Below are 17,241 nucleotides of genomic sequence, written 5' to 3'. Positions count from 1 at the left end.
AGCAGGGAGTTCAGTGGTAACTGTTCTTCAGATGTGGCTCTGTTATATTATTAACAGCATGATCCCCATGAGCAGCAAATGAGTTGCACTGTCCCAAATTTCAATTAAGAATGATAGTGCTGAGCATAACAAAGACAGAATTATTAAAAGAAGAACATGTGAAAAAAGAAAAATCAATCTCAGACTTCACAAGAATTAGGACATTAAGTCCACTTCAAGACAACATGTTTCAAAAATATTTGCATCACTATATGCAATACCCAGTAAATGTATATGCCATAGGAAACCTGAAAAATTATAAATGTTTCTCCTATGTGTAATGGGGGCTACAAGTGACTTTGCCAACCATAAGCATATTGTCTCAATCAGATGTCCAGTTTTGAACACAACTTTGAAGCGGAACAGAATGCCAGAGATAAATTGGACTGTAAGTTTAAGCCAGTATGCAACAACAACTCTTCTATTAGAACTTTAAAAAAACCTGACACGATGCCACAAACAAAATTATTACTTTGGATGAAGAAAAGAGGGATTGTAAATACAGTAAAGAATTCACTACAGGGCAGACAACAAGTAGTTTCAAGAACAGAGATTACCAAGTGTAGCTCAAATGACATTCAAGGACTTTGATTCTTGAATCAGCCTGATTCAAAAACACTTAACTCTTTTCATTAATGACCTAAGAACAAAAAGCAGAACTTCAACAAACCTTGCTGAGAAACATGAATTATCAATGCAGTTGAGTACTATTTTTATGCAGGAAGATTTGGATCACAAAGAACTTAGGTAAAAGAAATGGAATGCAATACAACAGCATGACATTGGGAAAGTTATGCACATTGGGAACTCTGAAGGATTTCTGCTTCACATATACCAGGAGTTCATGACTAGGACACAGCTATGTCCAGGAACTCGAGTACATTAACTGTTTTATGAAACACATTCATGGGATATTGATGAGAGCAAGAGACAAAAATGACTCCAGAATTTCCATGGGAAATTTTCCAGGGGAAGTGGTAGAACATGAATAGCACCAGAGACAACATGACTGATAAATTCAACATATGCTTAGAAAGATGGATAATACTATGTGGGGAACAGGAAAGCCCTATGAATGGAGATAAAAAGAAAAGAAAAAGAGTAATACAATGAAAGTTGGCAAGGAAATTATTACTTTTTGAAAATGTAAGATAGGAATAAACACAAGGAAAGAAAGATGGCTATTCAACTTCAGGAAAATTACTAGTTCAACAAGTAAGTATGGATTAGGCATTAAAATATATTTAGATCAGAAATTAGAAGACAATTCCTAACTACTAATTAGATGGGTCTAAGGCAGATTTTCAAATTAAATACAGTCAAAAAACACAATTAGTCTTTCGTTTACAAAAGCCACCATCTTATGTATCTGCAGGTAACAGGATGGGAGCAGACTGTGATCCAGGAGAGTCCCTGCAATCCCGTTTTGTTATTCAGAATACAAAAAGATCTACAGTTAACTTTAGCTTATTCAAAGTCAAATTTAACAAGTTCCATAACAACAAAAAAAGTTTAAATAAATGTTTTGGATTCTATATGCCGTAATTCAGTCAAATACTTGACAAAGCCTACTTTTTAAATGTGTTGCTCTTATTTTATGGCAAGGCACACCTATGCAAATATTAGAAAAGTGTAAAACCAAGAGAGATGAACTAGCTATATTTAAGTGCTGTCAAATATGTTTAAAAATGCAGGTAAAACCACCACCAAAATCTATGAAAAAATCATACAGTTGATGCAGAAGACTGCTGGCTATTGCAAACTAGTTTGGCTGCACAGCTGTGCAGCAACCAACAAGAACTACTTCAAATAATTCCCCACTTGCTTAGGCATTAATCTGTGTAAATCCACAAAATAATTCCATTAAACTGTGGGTTGTATTAGAATTATTTAAAATTTCTAGTCAGTGCATAAATTTGAAAGCCAAAAGATTGTGTAAATTATCTTTCTATTGTGTAAATTGTCCCTCTACACACTGCTACAAAATCAAAAAAGTAAATTAAGCACACTTGTGTGCACGTATGCATTAAATACTTTTCAAAAGACTGAAATGAAAAAATATATCTGAGCTATATTTGTAGGACACTTACAATCACATTTGTAACACAAGTGCTGCAACACATGTGGATTTGTTCATTCAAAAAACATGAGCTCCTAACAGCTGCTTTCTGCAGCAAGAGAGTTCACAGCTTTAGAAAAGGACTTATTTTTGAGCAGCTGGAAGAAAAATCACCAAAACCTGCCTGTAATACTGTAACAGAAATCTTCGGAAAGGAAGATTTCGTGCTGCTTTCAAGTATCAAATGTGTGTACATTACAGAAGATTTTAGAAGCCAAGCTACTAAAGTATGATATATCTGTCTGTTTCATAAACAAAGTTGTTAAACATGAAGAAATTAAAGCCCAGATGCTTTTTACCATGCCCAACACAATTAGGTAATTGGGGACGCCACTCATTGGACTCCTGAATGTCCATCTTAGTGTTACTCTGGCATTCCAATTAACTAACTGCTACAAAGTTTCTGCCATTAAATTAATTTTAATGAAATTCAGTACAATTGTTTTTCCCAGTGCCATCAGGTATTCAGATACATCCTAATGTTACAAATGACATATTTTCTTATTTCAGCATATTAAATAGGATTTTGCTACACAAATTTATTCCCCTGATCCACTTCTCCTCTTCCATCACTTCAGTGATCAGTTGGCTGAGAGCTTCTGCCCTGAAGACAACTGGCAAACACACACCCATGCTTCTTCTGCCATAAATGACATCAACTTCTGCTATTCTACCAGAAGCTATAATTCTTAAAAGTTTTTATTAGCTATTTATCATTTTTGCTAGATCCTTACTGTTATACAACGTGAACAAGGAGAAAAGTCTCCACATGTAATGCGTTCCATCTCCAAATCTAACAAATCCAAACTGGGAATGTAACTTAAACCTTTTAAATTTTTCTGGGAGGGAAAAAAAAAATGCTTACTTAAGGAATGGCTTTTGCTCACTAAACATAGACAGCAAAATTAATTAAATTTTTTACAAATTTAATGCGTCATTACTGAAAATGTGGTCACACTATACTGCTAAGAAGACCTGTCACATATTTTGCCTCTGAATTACAATTACTTTATACTAACAATTTAGCTAGGCTGATGAAGGGAAAAAGTGGGGCCTCAGTCCTGAATATACATCTACTCACTTTTTAAAAAGCGAACAATGGACACTAAGACCAGGGCTGGTGCCTTTAAAAGTACAAATGCTTACATAGGAAGGCTTTCTAAAGTACAACATCCTTTCAGCACCAGAAAGAAGACTAATGAGTGTTTTCACAACCTCACAGTATTTTTTTTTTTCATAACTTAAGGATAATTGTTCATTATTCTATGTCCAAAATATCCCTAGATCAAAAAAAATGACAGGGCAAGCTTTTATTATAGGATCCCATGGTCTTAGCTTGTTTCTGTTACACCTATAACAGTTGCCCAATCTAGAAAAAGAAATTCACAAGCACTTTATGTCTCTAAACCCAAGGTGATTATGCAAATTATGGGACTCAAGAATTCTCCAGAAACCGAGTTTTTGTTTGGTGGTTACAGAGTATATTTTTCATTTCATGGTGCCTAAGTAAAACAGGCTGTCTTGTTTTGCATACTGAATTTAATCAATAACACGGCATGCTATACAAAACTTCGCTTTTTACCCAATAGCAGGGACAAAGGTTTCTCCTACAAGAGAAAGAGCAAGGGACATAAAACCAGAAGCCCTTCAGCCCCGTCTTTGGGCCAGCCCTCAGCTCCAGCTCCCAGCACACTTTCGGACCCGAACATTTTGCCCACACGAGGGTAGTGTGAGCTCATTTCAGAGCAGGGGCGCGCTGCTAAAATCTGCTCTCCCGCAGAGCACCGTTTAGAAAAAGCGGTTACTAATTAAAAAAAAAACAAAACAAAACAACCCCAAAACACTCCATTTGAATTTCAACTTTGGGACAAAGAAGAAAACAGCAGCAACAAAGCTAAGACAATTCAATAGAGGCTTTCGGGGCTGTTTGGTTGGTTTTGACATCAAAAACAGACTGCGACTACTTTTTTCCCCCTCTTTCCCCGGCCTTAACTCTTTGTTTTCAAGGCAGTAAGATTTTTCCAAGTCTCCTGGCCAGCCGCCAGCTCCATCAGTAGGTGGGAGGCGAGCCCTGCGCTGCGCCCCACCCTCCCTTCTCTCCCTCCTCTCCCTCCCTCCCTCTCTCCTCCTTCCCTCTCTCTCCTCCCTCTCCTCCCTCCCTCCCTCCGTCTCCTCCCTCTTCTCCCTCCGCCCTAGGCGCCTGCCCTGCCTGACATGCTTTTCAAGGCGTGCTAGACTGCAGAGCAGACTTTCTGGCTCCACTTCCATTGTTTGCACGCCTGCTTTGCTCCTTATCCAGAGCGTGGATTAGCATAAGAATAGAGTCTTCCCCCTCTGCAAGCCAGCTCCCCTCTAGAAGACCTCTACCCCTTGAGAATAAACACGGGGCTGGGGTTTCTTTTTCTCAAGACTTTCCTCTGTAAACCCTCTTTTCCTATTCAAGACTTGTAAAAAGCATTAAAAGTAATAAAAATGCTAAACAAGCAGGACTGACAAGGCTCAGGAATACCCGATTGCACAGAACAGTAATTACCAAGGTCAAAAGAGTCAGCTTGGTAACACTCTTCACTGAGCCCTCAAACTCATGGTGAAAGTAGGAGTTTAATTCTTAATGGATCCACTTCCCAAACAGCACAGGATAAGTAAGTTTTAGGTACGAGTAATTAAAATGATAACTTAAATTCCCCTTTCCTTTATTTACCCTTGGAAGACAGGAGTTTCAAATTATTGGGGACAGAAAGCAGTATTTATCAACACAACCCTCAGCCAAAAATACAAACCCTCTCCGTACTACTAGTAGCAAACACGGCAATTGCTGCTGCCTATTTACTCACTGTAAACCCTGTCCCTTGTAGAGCAAGTGAGATGTGATCTAGTATTTTAAAAAAACATTCCACAAAAAGCAAACTGCTTGCCCTCAAAGCACTTAAAACTATCAACATGTTAATATTTTTTTTTGTACAGCTACCCCTAAAATAACTGCTGTCCAAATTAATTCATTCCCTGTTTTGTGAAGAAGATAAAAAACACACCTGCAAATGCTTGCACAGTTCATAAGCATGCCACATAATTTTTAAATAATCAAATTCAGCACTCCTCACTGCAATCGGCAGGAGAAAAAGGGTTCTTTAGGAGTTTTTTGCTCAATAGATACAAACAGCAGAGACATGCCTGGCAAGTTCAACATCATCATGATTTGCTAATATAAAAAGCTGCTTGGTGAGGTAAGCCTTAATCCCTATTTCCTTCACCTGCTTGCCATGCCCACAGAAGCACCAGAGATAGGAGAAGCTCTCGCCAGCGGTTCTCACAAATCACTGTAACATTTTCTCAAGGGAGCAGTCTCCATCAGTCTTCCAGAGGCCTTTCCGTGGGTGGATAGGCCAAATAAATGAAGTAGTAGACACTGCTTGTTTACACTCCTCCAAAACAAGTATGTGAAAGGGAGAAATTAAACTGTTCTGACTTCAGACAGAAAATGTTAGGTATGTACTTTGCAAATTATATTTAACCATTAAATTTGTTCTCGGTGTTAGCTATATTGCCCTTCTAACTTTAAATTGCTGAAATGTGCCCTTTCAACCTCTCTTCTAATTCTTTTGATTTATATGAATACTCAGCTCACAGCTCGTCTGTCATTTGTGAGCCTTGACACTCATCCTGGAAACTCATGTGGGGTATTTCTGAGGTTACAAGCTCCAGACACAAAACACAAGGAGGTTACCACCTCCACAGCAAGAGCAAGAGAAGGGAGCAAGTATTGTCAGTGGCAAGTCTAGCATAGCCTAAACCAGAATCAGTGGCAGTTTGAATTAATATTCTGGGCTCTCAATAGCTGTGGCTGATGAGCTGCCACTTGCTTGATACTGCCACAGAGACTGGGACCATCAGCAAAAGAACAAGGTGGACAAGCTAGTAACTGCCAGAGCTTGCAAAGAAAACCCTGATTTGTACAGGTAGGTTAACAAAGCTTCAATAGGCCCAAGCAGAAAGGCAAAAAAAAAAACCAAAACAAAACACCAAAACAAAAAAACCCCCCACACAAACAAACACCACAACTCCCAAATCCATCTGAGACAAAATACATTGTAATGACAACATTCATTATCTTACACAGAACCTAAAAAGTGTTGGTTTATTCTCAGAATCAGAGTATGGTATGAAGCATGACATGGCTCACACACTGAGTTATTTCACAAATACTGGAGATACTAAATTAGATAGGTATATTGAATTAGATGTCTATATTAGATGGCTTCATATACAGTACAAATAAACTAAAATTAATTCTATGTCTCATTCAATTTTTACTTACATGTGTAGTGCTTACTTTTTAATTGTGAAGTATAAAAAATATTACGGCGCTAGGAAAAATTTCCATGTATGTGTTTGAGCCTATCTTGACCTGTCAGTATGCTGCTAGTTTTGCTGTAATGAACATAAGTTTTAACACAAACCAAAGTTAAACACTAAGTGCAATGTAGATCTGCTTGGTTAAATAACTACAGATACAACATGGCACACACATGCACACAAACTGCTTCTTTTAAGTTTTAAGCACTGTACTTTCATTAAATACAGCTTCAAAGACATTTCTAAATCCAAACACAGTAATCTTTCAATAAGTAGACAGAGTTCAAAGGTAATGTTTATACTTCCACAGCCTCCTATTTCCCTGCACTGAAGTGCTAAAGCAATACTGTTAATTTTTTTCATGCAAAATTAAAAAACCAAACATACACACAAGAAGCCTAACGCGAAAGCTCAAGGAGATTAAAATATTTAGAGTTTAGTATTAGCAGTGTCTCTGGAGTATTCAAGCAACTACACCACTTCTTAGTGCAAAAAGTTTATTTTCTATACACTATGAAATTTTTTCAACAGCTACACAGAAGTATGGCTAGGAATAGCAAAGCAACATGTAAGGTAGCAACTTGTTTGTTTTGAGATTAAATGAAACTTAATATTGAATTAAAAATCCTTACGTTTTTCATTCAAATAATTTCTTCCAATACTGTAACAAAGCCACTGGACTAAGACATGAGGAAACTAAGAAGGCACAGAGATTATACTGTATATTCTTTCTACTACTGGTTTCACTTGCTTTCCTGCCTTTTCTCTTTGAGCCCTGCAGTGTGTGACTTAAAACTGCCTCTACTCACTCAGTACTACAGGAATGATTTGGACACTGGTTTTCACTGTGAACATTTTCCCCATTCACCCTCAAGTTTCAGGATGATGGGGACCTCCTCTGATGTTTCAACACTTCCTTAAGCTAAGAATCTTACAAGTAAATCTATCTGCCTCCAAAGTCACCTCTTGATTAACTTTGACAATTCAATTACTTACCAATCATTCAAGATCACATCCTTATAGCCAGCTCATTCTGCCTTTTCTTACATTGCTTCAGTCAAGGCCATCTATTCCTCCCATATCTCCACTATCAAAACCTTCTTTCTTTCATGATTATTTAGCCTACACTAATCACCTCCAATAGGACAGAATTAAGGCTGATTCAAACTAAATCTTGAAGGAAAAATTGAAGGTTATAGGAAAAAACACAGATTCCATAACAGGAATAAATTTTTGTTTCGAGTTGGAGGGAATAAAGAATTATTTTTGTCAAAAAGAGACAAAAAATTAATTATTCTTGAACTCTTTTTTATTATTTTATTTTTTTATTTTGTTGTTAATTCAAAGATTTGGGATATCATCAAGCAACAGATTTACTGACAGGAAATAAATTAGACTTCAAGTGTACATTTGCAAAACTGTCGGCAATTTAAAGTGGACAGAACTTCAAGACACCTGTATAAGCATCCCTATTCTTACACACTGCCATGTCAAAGACTTCAAGGAGTCTCATTTCTAAAGGCAGACCCCAATCACTTTCATTCCATTGGAAGCCTAGGATTCAAAACATTTTGAAAAAATATTTTCATATGCTTTACTTGATGACCAAACCAGCTCATTGTTTTTAAAAAGCCAGCAACTTGAAGTAATGTCTGAATGAGGACACACATTTTATATCTTGGAAGAACAACAAAATTTGTCTGAGCCATGGTCAAGTGTAGCCATTTGGGGACACTTCTACACATCTTTGCTGTGGAAATTTTCCTCATGGAATGGATTATCAACCCCTCTGGTGTTACTCTAACAGAGTAATTAAAAAAACTCTCAGATTTTCTAGCACTAATGGTGATAACTGCAAACATTAAAAACATGAGTTCAGGATACTTTGTCTATATCAAAACAGGGACTAATCAGTGCTCAGAAACTACTGTATGTAAGTTGCAGCTTCTAGGAAATTCATATTAAAAATTAGGAAGATGAAGTTGCTGTTTTCTTCAAAAGTTTGCATACACTGTGGTCAAAAGCAGACATATGCATAATTTTTATCCCATGCAACTTACACATTTGATCCATCCACATGATTATTCTTTTTTTTATACATATAAAACACAATTCTTGACAAGCTTTAACCAAGGGAAGAACTCAGAGGCTATGTAAACCATGTGATTGGGCCTAACCATGTTGTCTTTCTGACTTGTGCATTCAGAATTGCAGAAGATACAGATATCTGTTTCATTATGCAGATACTGCAGGTGCTTATAACAAGGTTCACAAGAACAGGTAAATAATGCTCAGGCTCTAGCAGGTCCCTGTTTACTAAGATGCCAGTCTCTCACACCTTTTCAAATACAGGTATGCCATCACATTTCTGAAATAGTAATGTCTACTTCCCCATTTCTCATCTGTTGTAATGTCTTAATATTTTACAACTCTCTGCCTTACAACTTTCAGTAAATAAAGAACTGTGGCAACACCAATATCCTTATTCTGGTGGAGATAGCACCAAGGCTCCCCTTTCCTCCCCCTGAAGCAAATATTTGACCATAGCTCATCCTGCCTAAATAGCTACATTGTCCTTACCCTAAAGTAATACTGAAGCAATTTTGCCTTCATCATCCTTGTTCATCAGTCACTTTAGAGCTGTGGACTTCTTTATTTTTCCCCAACCTGTATTTTCTTGCCTTTTTTTTTTTTTTCCTACTAGCTAACTCTCCATGTTATTAGTAAATACAACTAAAGTACTAGTACTTTCTAGCATATAGCCACCTCACCAGTCTTTTCTTTTTCGATCCACTACGCTGCAAAAACAGAATATTATTCTGTTTTATTCCTAATTTTCTAAGCAACTTCTATTTATTTCTAACTACAGCTAGAAAACTAAGTAGCAGCCCAAGACTTTATGCAGACATTTTAAGACTGTGCACAGAGCAGCTAAACCAGTGTTCTCACCTGTTCTTCCCTATACATGTGAAGCACAGCACCTTTGTGTTCAGATTATGTATCAGAAATAACTACTGTCATTATTACATCAAGTCAATTCATATGAAAGAAGAATATGAAAGAAAAAAATTGTTTTTAAAGTAACCTGTACAATCAAGAAGTTGCCATCCATTCCAAAGTATTAACAGATTTCCTCATTTTCCAAAAATGGGCAGAATATGTGAATTAACTGTCACGTGACTAAACAATTTGTGAATATTTCCTAAATATTCTGATTATTTTCACTACAGGTATGTTAACAAAGAAAAGTTTTAGAACAGAGTATTAAAGTTTTAAAAGATTCAAATTATTATTCAGGATCCTGAAATTCCAGTACTGTGTTGTAAATGCAAAACATGCACACTTTAATGCCACAATATAAATATGCCTTCCTTACTTAGATTTGGTTATAGTACACATTTAATTTTTTTTAAAGGATATCACATGTTTGGATTAGAAATTAGAAACTAGCTAGTTTTTGATCACACTGGTTTTTTTATGAAGATTACTGATAGTCTACAAGAACCCTTAGCTAAATCAACCTTCTATTTTGTTAAAAGTAGTTATTTATATTATTTTAGAATACACTTTAGCTGGATGCCTAGATTTACTCCCATGCAATTCCATATCAAGTGCAACACTTCAGAAACATTTCATATAACATTTCATAACCTTGGAACCTCTGGAGAAGGAGATTTTTGACTTTTAAGCCTAACTTGGAAGAACCTAGTCCTTAATTACCTTCTTAGGACTGCTTCAAAATAGGACCATCAGAAAGAAATATCTGTCCTCTTGGTTTGCTTCAAAGAAAAAATTAAAGACTTAAAGGAAAGAAAAAAAGGGAAAAAGAAAAAAAAGCAACATAAATAAAAGAGAAAAAAAGAAATGTAATTCTTGAAAACAAAAGCAATTCCTGTATTAAGTTTAGTAGATAACCACATTTTGCCATTCAAAATATAAACAGTATGTCAGCAAATAAACAAAACTCAAAATCTGGTATGTTTCTAATTACATATCCATGTTATAGTAATCTGATTGCAAAATACATTCCTATTAATACAGACATCTTCAGACTGTACTATGAATGCATTACCTCTGTCCTTTTATCAGTAAGTTCTTGAATAAGTTCTCTATCATATTCATAAAATTCCTACCCTCAGATATGGAAATAAGATACAAATTTTTACTATACAAACTTGCCTGGATTTGAGACCTGTTATCCCCTACGGTTCTGTCGGAAGATTCATTGTAAAAATGGATTCTAGGGCAGTTTAACTCAACCTTCCTGAACCAAACAGTCTTGGCCAAGCAATAGGGAAGGCTCTTGTTTTACACTGAGACTGAGGTGGTCATGCAACTGGAACAACCTGAGCTAGGACAGGCCAAATGGAAGTAAGGAAAATAGTTCCGAGGATACAGATCAAAGGACCAGGCAAATGTGTGCCAGCATGCAGCAGAACAGAGTCACTGGCACTTCCTGTTTTGATCAACTGATGCAAAGATGACATGGACTTCTGGTTACTCCACTCCTGGAAAATACTTTGAGCACACTGACCTGCATTTCCCATTTGTGGTTTGGGCCTGAAGTGGCTCAGCTTGTTTGTTATGGAATTAACTCCCAGCAAAGCGTTTGCCACCAGGAAACTCAGTGCCAGGTAACCCAACAGAATCATTGCTTCCTTCCTGAATGGAGGGGATCTTGTGCTGTCTTGATAGCTAATAAGAAAATAATTGCAAGAGCACCACTTCATCACTGGCAGATTTCATTCTGAAACACTTGGCATGTGTTTCTTGCTACTGCACAAACAAACTCCATCACATTAGAAAAGATGGTTGTACCACCATCTGTTCAGGAGGAGACAGAAAGATGACAACTCCATGGACACCAGGAGGAGAAAAGTAGGGAGTTACACCTCAATTCCCAACTAAAGTTATTGGTTCAGTGTCTGTTTGATGCCTTGCTGCAGGCACGTCAAGCTAAGGCAGTATTTTACAGTTTAATGGGGGAGGGGAAAAGTCATCCAAGTCCCCAAAGAAAACAAACTAATCATACAAGCAGAATTTTGCTGTTTAAATAAAGAGACACCATGATACAGGAGAGAAGTTGCAGAAGGTAATCAGGCATAAAGAACCATACTAATCACGTGTAATATACCAAGTTGTATTGCTCCAGTTACATGGCACTAGGAATGCTCAAGACTTGCATGAATTCACCATTACAATTAAATTTACTCTGCTAAGTAAGATGCAGGAAAATTATATGCTGTCCCAAAAAGCAGAATAGAACTGGGAAAAGTACAATGAAGGAACATATTACAAGGAGATTCCATATTAAAGAAAATTAAAATAAATCATCCTAAGAACAGTCCAAGAGATGTATGACACTTTTCGTTGAGCCTTAATATAGATAACTAGAGTGGCTTAATTACTTTCTCTCAATACAGCTACTAGGTACTAACAAATAAATTATCGGGCAGTAGTTCAAAATGCAAACAAAATACGTTTTTTGTGTATAACAAACACTTAAAACCAAAGCATTTGCTTTAGAAGGGTTTTGTGGGTGTCAAAATTCAAAAATAGACTAAAAAAATACACCTGAAAGCAGGTCAGGATATGAAGTACAATACCACCAATCTCTCACTCAGTAAGTACATAAAATGTCCAGGATGATGATGTACTCTGTCTACATCTGGTACTGATAGTTTTTATCTCTTTTGACATTGGTAAACCCATATTTTGTCTCTGTCTCTGCTATTCAAATTCAAATACAAAGGTATGAAAAAAAGACGTAAAATGTACACAGAAACAGAAATTATTAGAAAAAATATTTGGTTTTATTTGGTTCTGATGACACTTCTTGCCACTTGTGTGCTTGCTGACTTACAAGCCCATAACCCTTCATGAAAACAGAACAAGCTGTATCAAGACAGAGAAAATTTGTGGTGAAGTGGTGCTTTCTTTGCATTTTTTTGCCAGATCAGCTATTTGTATACAGGAACAGCATAAAACAACCTTTCTCCATCAACTGTTGCTAATACTACTATTTAAAAAGAGAGTGGATAAGAAGGGAAAAAAGGTAATTTGTGAAAGTATTCTGGAGGTGGTTGCGAGGGTTTGTTTTGGTTTTCCTTTTTAAAAGTAATATTGCATCCATAATTTTCAACCCAATTGTCTATGCCTGTGCCTTGTTACATGACACCAGAAAGCTTTTGCCAATCCATATCAGCAGAACAAGGATCAGCAAAAGAAGGCCTTCTCTTTTTTCCCCTCTGTATAACAGAAGGCATCGACCCATTTTTCAGTTCATTTCAACTCAGGATAGCATCTGAAAGACACTTAAGAGGGAAATACAGATGGTATCTCAAAGACATATGAATTAGCATCTACTGGTAGTCTTTATTCAGAGCACTTACTTACACATGGCATCTCTGGGCATTGCCCTTCCCTCAAATCTCTTACATGAAAGGTGTGAGATTTTTTCATTGATAAAGTTTACAGCACTACATCTCCAAATACCACATCAGCTCTAAATGCTTTGGGGATGGGATCACTGAGAACAGAGGGCAGAGTGATGAAAGAACTGTTTTATGATTACTCATTATCTATTCTCTACTATTCTCTAATCCTATAAAACCTTGAGATTCACCCAAACACAAATTTATCCTTTCACTTTAGCACATCCACCACTTCTCTAAATGGCTGATGTTGTTCTAGTGTCCATGGCAGGCAGTCTAGGATATTAAAGCTACTTAATTCTAAAAATTGCTCTTGAAGTACACAATCTTCTATTAATATGTACATGTTCCCCAAACACTTAATCTCAATTTTGAAATTTGCTTGTAGTTACACTTCTGAGAAGAGAAATTGTTCTTTATCACAAAGAGTGATCTTTCAAGATGGGGCCTCATCTGTGGAGTGTTCTACTGATAAACAATTTGAGAACTATTATTTATTGTTTAAGTCTCTCTTATTGGAGGAAAAATGATACACACCCCTGCTCAAGGTGAAAATTGAATTGATTGCTGGTTTTGTGTCAGTGCAAAGTCTAATTTTCAGTACTGACTCCAAGTCCTTTACTTTTGAGTTGTACACAAGTATGTTAAATCTACACTAGCTGTTGCTTTGTTTGCAAGATGCATAGTGCAACTGTCCTGTGAATTATCCAACATCTTTTTAGGAATATATGATTGCATGAGCAGAAATAGTATTTGCCTGTTGCCTTGTCTTTTCAAACATAAAATAACCTGAGTAGAAAGGTGAAAGAAGGTAAATTACATCAAGAAATGCATTCAGCATGTAGAGCAGGCTAGGAGCTTCCTCACATTAAGTACTGTAGATTGACTACAAGTTTTGAACTTGTCAGAACAAGTTCCAACTTAATAACTTTGTGAATGTGCTTATAGTGTGCAGAAATTTGCAGGTTTTGAGCAACAAGTCAGCTAAACAGGTTCACCAGTTCACTAAAGATTCACCAGTTAGCTGAATTCAATCCTGATCTTTTCCTAGGAGCTGTTTGTCTAAAATTTGACCTCCAAAAGAGGGATACGTGTTCCTCTCTGCCAGTCAAATGTATGAATGCCAAATATATGTTAAATTTCTTTAGCTTAGGTACATAAACAGAAAGATGCACAATCTTGCTATTAAGTAAAGATTCTGTTTTCTTGAAAGGGGGTTCAAAATCCATTTGTAACAGGGGACAAAACCTGCAAATAACATAATCCAAGATGCAAATTTTGTCTGAGAATGAGCAGGTAATGACCAGTGAAAACTGCCAGCATAAGTCTGTGAAGCTGTTCCACCTGTTATAGAGAACCTATTTCTGCCCAAATGGGAAAAAGTGAGAAAGATCAATGGCATCACAGCTTAAAACACTGTACATGGATATTGCCTGAGCAAATAGTTTAGTTTTTGCTAAGCAAAACTAAAGTAAGAAGCTATATGTAGGAGGGCCAGTGCCCACTATCTGTTTTTTAAACAGAATTAGTATGTTGCAGGAAAGAATTCTGAAATATGTCAGAAATCTGACATTTCAGGATTATTCTACTTAGACCCTACTTAGCCTACAAAAGCTTCAGATACCACAAAGCAACAAACTATGGACCAAACATTCCTATCACTCATAATCAATCACAGGAATGCCTTTAAGACACTGAGGCAGTGGAATTTATTATGAAAAAACCCAACAACCCATAACATTTTATTAATAGCAGTAACAATAAAATAGTGTACCAATGCTTTGTATCAAACACTGTGCCAGTAGATGCCACTTAGTTGTGTTACCAGTCATTTATTTCACCTAAAGCATTAGCAATAACCACAAAACAGATTATATCAAATAAAACTGCCTGATTTGGTAGATTTTCCAATGTATCTTTCTGCAACAGATCTCTGTAGTTCACACCGCTTAATATTTTTTCATACCTGAAACATGGACAGAGAGTAGATAAAACAGCTGTTTCAGTATGGTATTAGAGACTGTCACTACCATAAAGAAAAGAGGGTTCAGAAATCTTTGTAAGAGAGATACAGTGGTTGCTTGTCATATGCTTTTTATCCCCTGAAATAATGAAAACATTTTTTTCATGCATTAAGCCTTACCTCAGAACTAGGAAACTGAATGAAACTGTACTGTACTTCAAGCTTGCTCCAGACTGTTTTCATCTGTATTTCCACTTCATTAGTTCAAAGGTGGTATTATGGAAATGCATATTTCTATTAATCTGTAAAACAGGAAGAGGATTTTATTTCAAAGACATCTAAAGAAACTGTATTGACAGTTTAGGCCAGGTAATGTGAACTGCACATTGCAGATACTAGTATTTGGAATTATGGAAGCCATCTGTTATCATGAGCTGCTTGTAGCTAGAAAAAATTTCTTAAGACTCCTGACTTTCTAATAGTTGCATTACTGCAGTATACTGTTAAATACTGACACTGAAAAACATTTTAAAATAATTTTATTCATATATTTTTTTTTTATTATTTCGTTTAGTTTAAATTTAAATTTTCCTTTAATTTAAATTTTCCATCTTGAGCATATGCCACTTATTGCCAACTCTTCCCATTTTATTACACTGTCATAATTTTTTAATGTTTCCATTGTCCAAAGCTTTCAAAAACATCATATAAGAATTTTATCATTTAGAAATCCCAGTCTTACGACTGCAAACAAACTTGAAAGTAACACAAAGGCTTGAACACCAGTAACCCAGCTATACTGTGAAAAAAAACATACAGCCAGTGTTATAGGATAGAGATCTAATGACTTCTTTTTGAATGCCAAGGCCAATAATACTGGGAACAGGGATGGACAAACCACAGTGCCTACATGATTTCCAGAAGAGGAAGTGTTTCAGCATCAGCTTTCCTTTTCTCTTCCTTTCTAAGCACCATAAAGACCTTTACCATGACAAGAAGGTCAGAATACTTCTGTCTCTATGTCCATTTATAAGCACTGCTCCTCACAAACTGAGGTTTAATAGTCTTCGTAATAAATAATGAATTTCTGTAAAATGGTAACCCAAAACCATCCTGAATATCAGATAGCACCAGTTCTTAAAGACAACTGTCTCCACTGAGCAGACAGGCTGACACTCGACTGTTATTTCTTCCATGGTAAAACTGAAAAAACATTCTTGCCATGCAAGATGTGGAGACTGCTTTCACTTTTTTTCAAGTAAGTATATACCAAGGAACTATACAATAACCAAGGAACCCAAGTTCATCTTCTGTTGGACTCCAAAAGAAACCATTATAGACAGAAAAAAGTTGGAATGCTTTCTGTTTTTACAACACCTCCAACCCCCCTGTATCTAGTAGCTCATTTACACAAAGGCCATTTTCTATTATTTAAAGATACTGTTCTACAGACATTTCTGAACTATGTTGGTCTTTTTGATTTTAAAATTATATCCTCCTGATATTTTCTCCAAACTCCCAAATGGATGAAATTCTTAGTAACTGTTGATTTCTGTAAGCATTCATTGCATTTCCAGATCCCACAACCATGTTCCTGATATCCAAGCTCTCTTACCAGACAAGATTATTTTAGTGAACTTCCTGATCTGCATGACTCTAGGTTTGTACACATTAGCATTTTAATTCAAATCAGGACTTCACTTTTGAAGTCAATCTCCAAGCCCTACTTTCCTTGCTTTGCTTTACATTGCAAAGGAGTCTCCACGTATGTGAACCAGATTTCTTTTGAATAAAACCAGATCACAGAATGAGCTTCAGGTGTGCACTGCACATGCTAACAATCACTAACAGGAATTCAGCCACAGGATCAGAGGTGGACCAGTTTGAAATAAAAACCTCATGACCTGAATAGTGTGGAAGCCAGGTTCTCAGCACCTGACAGATCAGATCCTATTACAGTACACTGCTTGGTAACTTGGACACAGCCTCTTTTTATGACATACCAAATTTTTGTGTCAGCTCCAAATGCAGCTCTCCCATTTGTAAAAGGGGATATACAAAAATTCTTAGTCTGATATGGGACTGAAGCTAATGATAATTATTAATTTATGCAAGTGACCTTCCTATGTTATTGTGTCTTCAATATCTTTATTAGCATGAGATGCTACTTAAAAACATGCTTAATTTATAAAAAATTAATTGACTTAAATATTTATTTTATACAGTTGCTGAAAATGATTATTAATGGATTAATTTTTCAAAATGTTTAGTGCCATTCTTGATGGCTTCTTCCAGAAAAGCCTATCAAGAACAAAATAAAACTATTAAGTTAT

At 36.3% G+C, this 17,241-nt stretch overlaps 1 protein-coding gene across 5 annotated transcripts in view; it reads right to left on the bottom strand.

The window, feature by feature from the left end:
• The window catches only part of BMPR1A (bone morphogenetic protein receptor type 1A), an 80,551-nt gene that overhangs the window by 28,819 nt on the left and 34,491 nt on the right, over positions 1–17,241 (bottom strand). For 3 of the 5 annotated variants that reach the window (XM_071749255.1, XM_071749256.1, XM_071749257.1), the window contains exon 2: positions 15,089–15,210. The exons of the other annotated variants lie outside the window; for them this stretch is intronic. The gene's annotated coding sequence lies outside the window, so the exon portion shown is untranslated. The remainder of the gene's footprint in view (positions 1–15,088; positions 15,211–17,241) is intronic. 5 annotated transcript variants of the gene reach the window in all.

The sequence above is a fragment of the Heliangelus exortis genome, chromosome 7, assembly GCF_036169615.1.
Source record: "Heliangelus exortis chromosome 7, bHelExo1.hap1, whole genome shotgun sequence".
Lineage (NCBI taxonomy): Eukaryota > Metazoa > Chordata > Aves > Apodiformes > Trochilidae > Heliangelus > Heliangelus exortis.
Note: the sequence above shows the minus strand (reverse complement) of the source record. Positions and strands in the feature narration are given on the sequence as shown.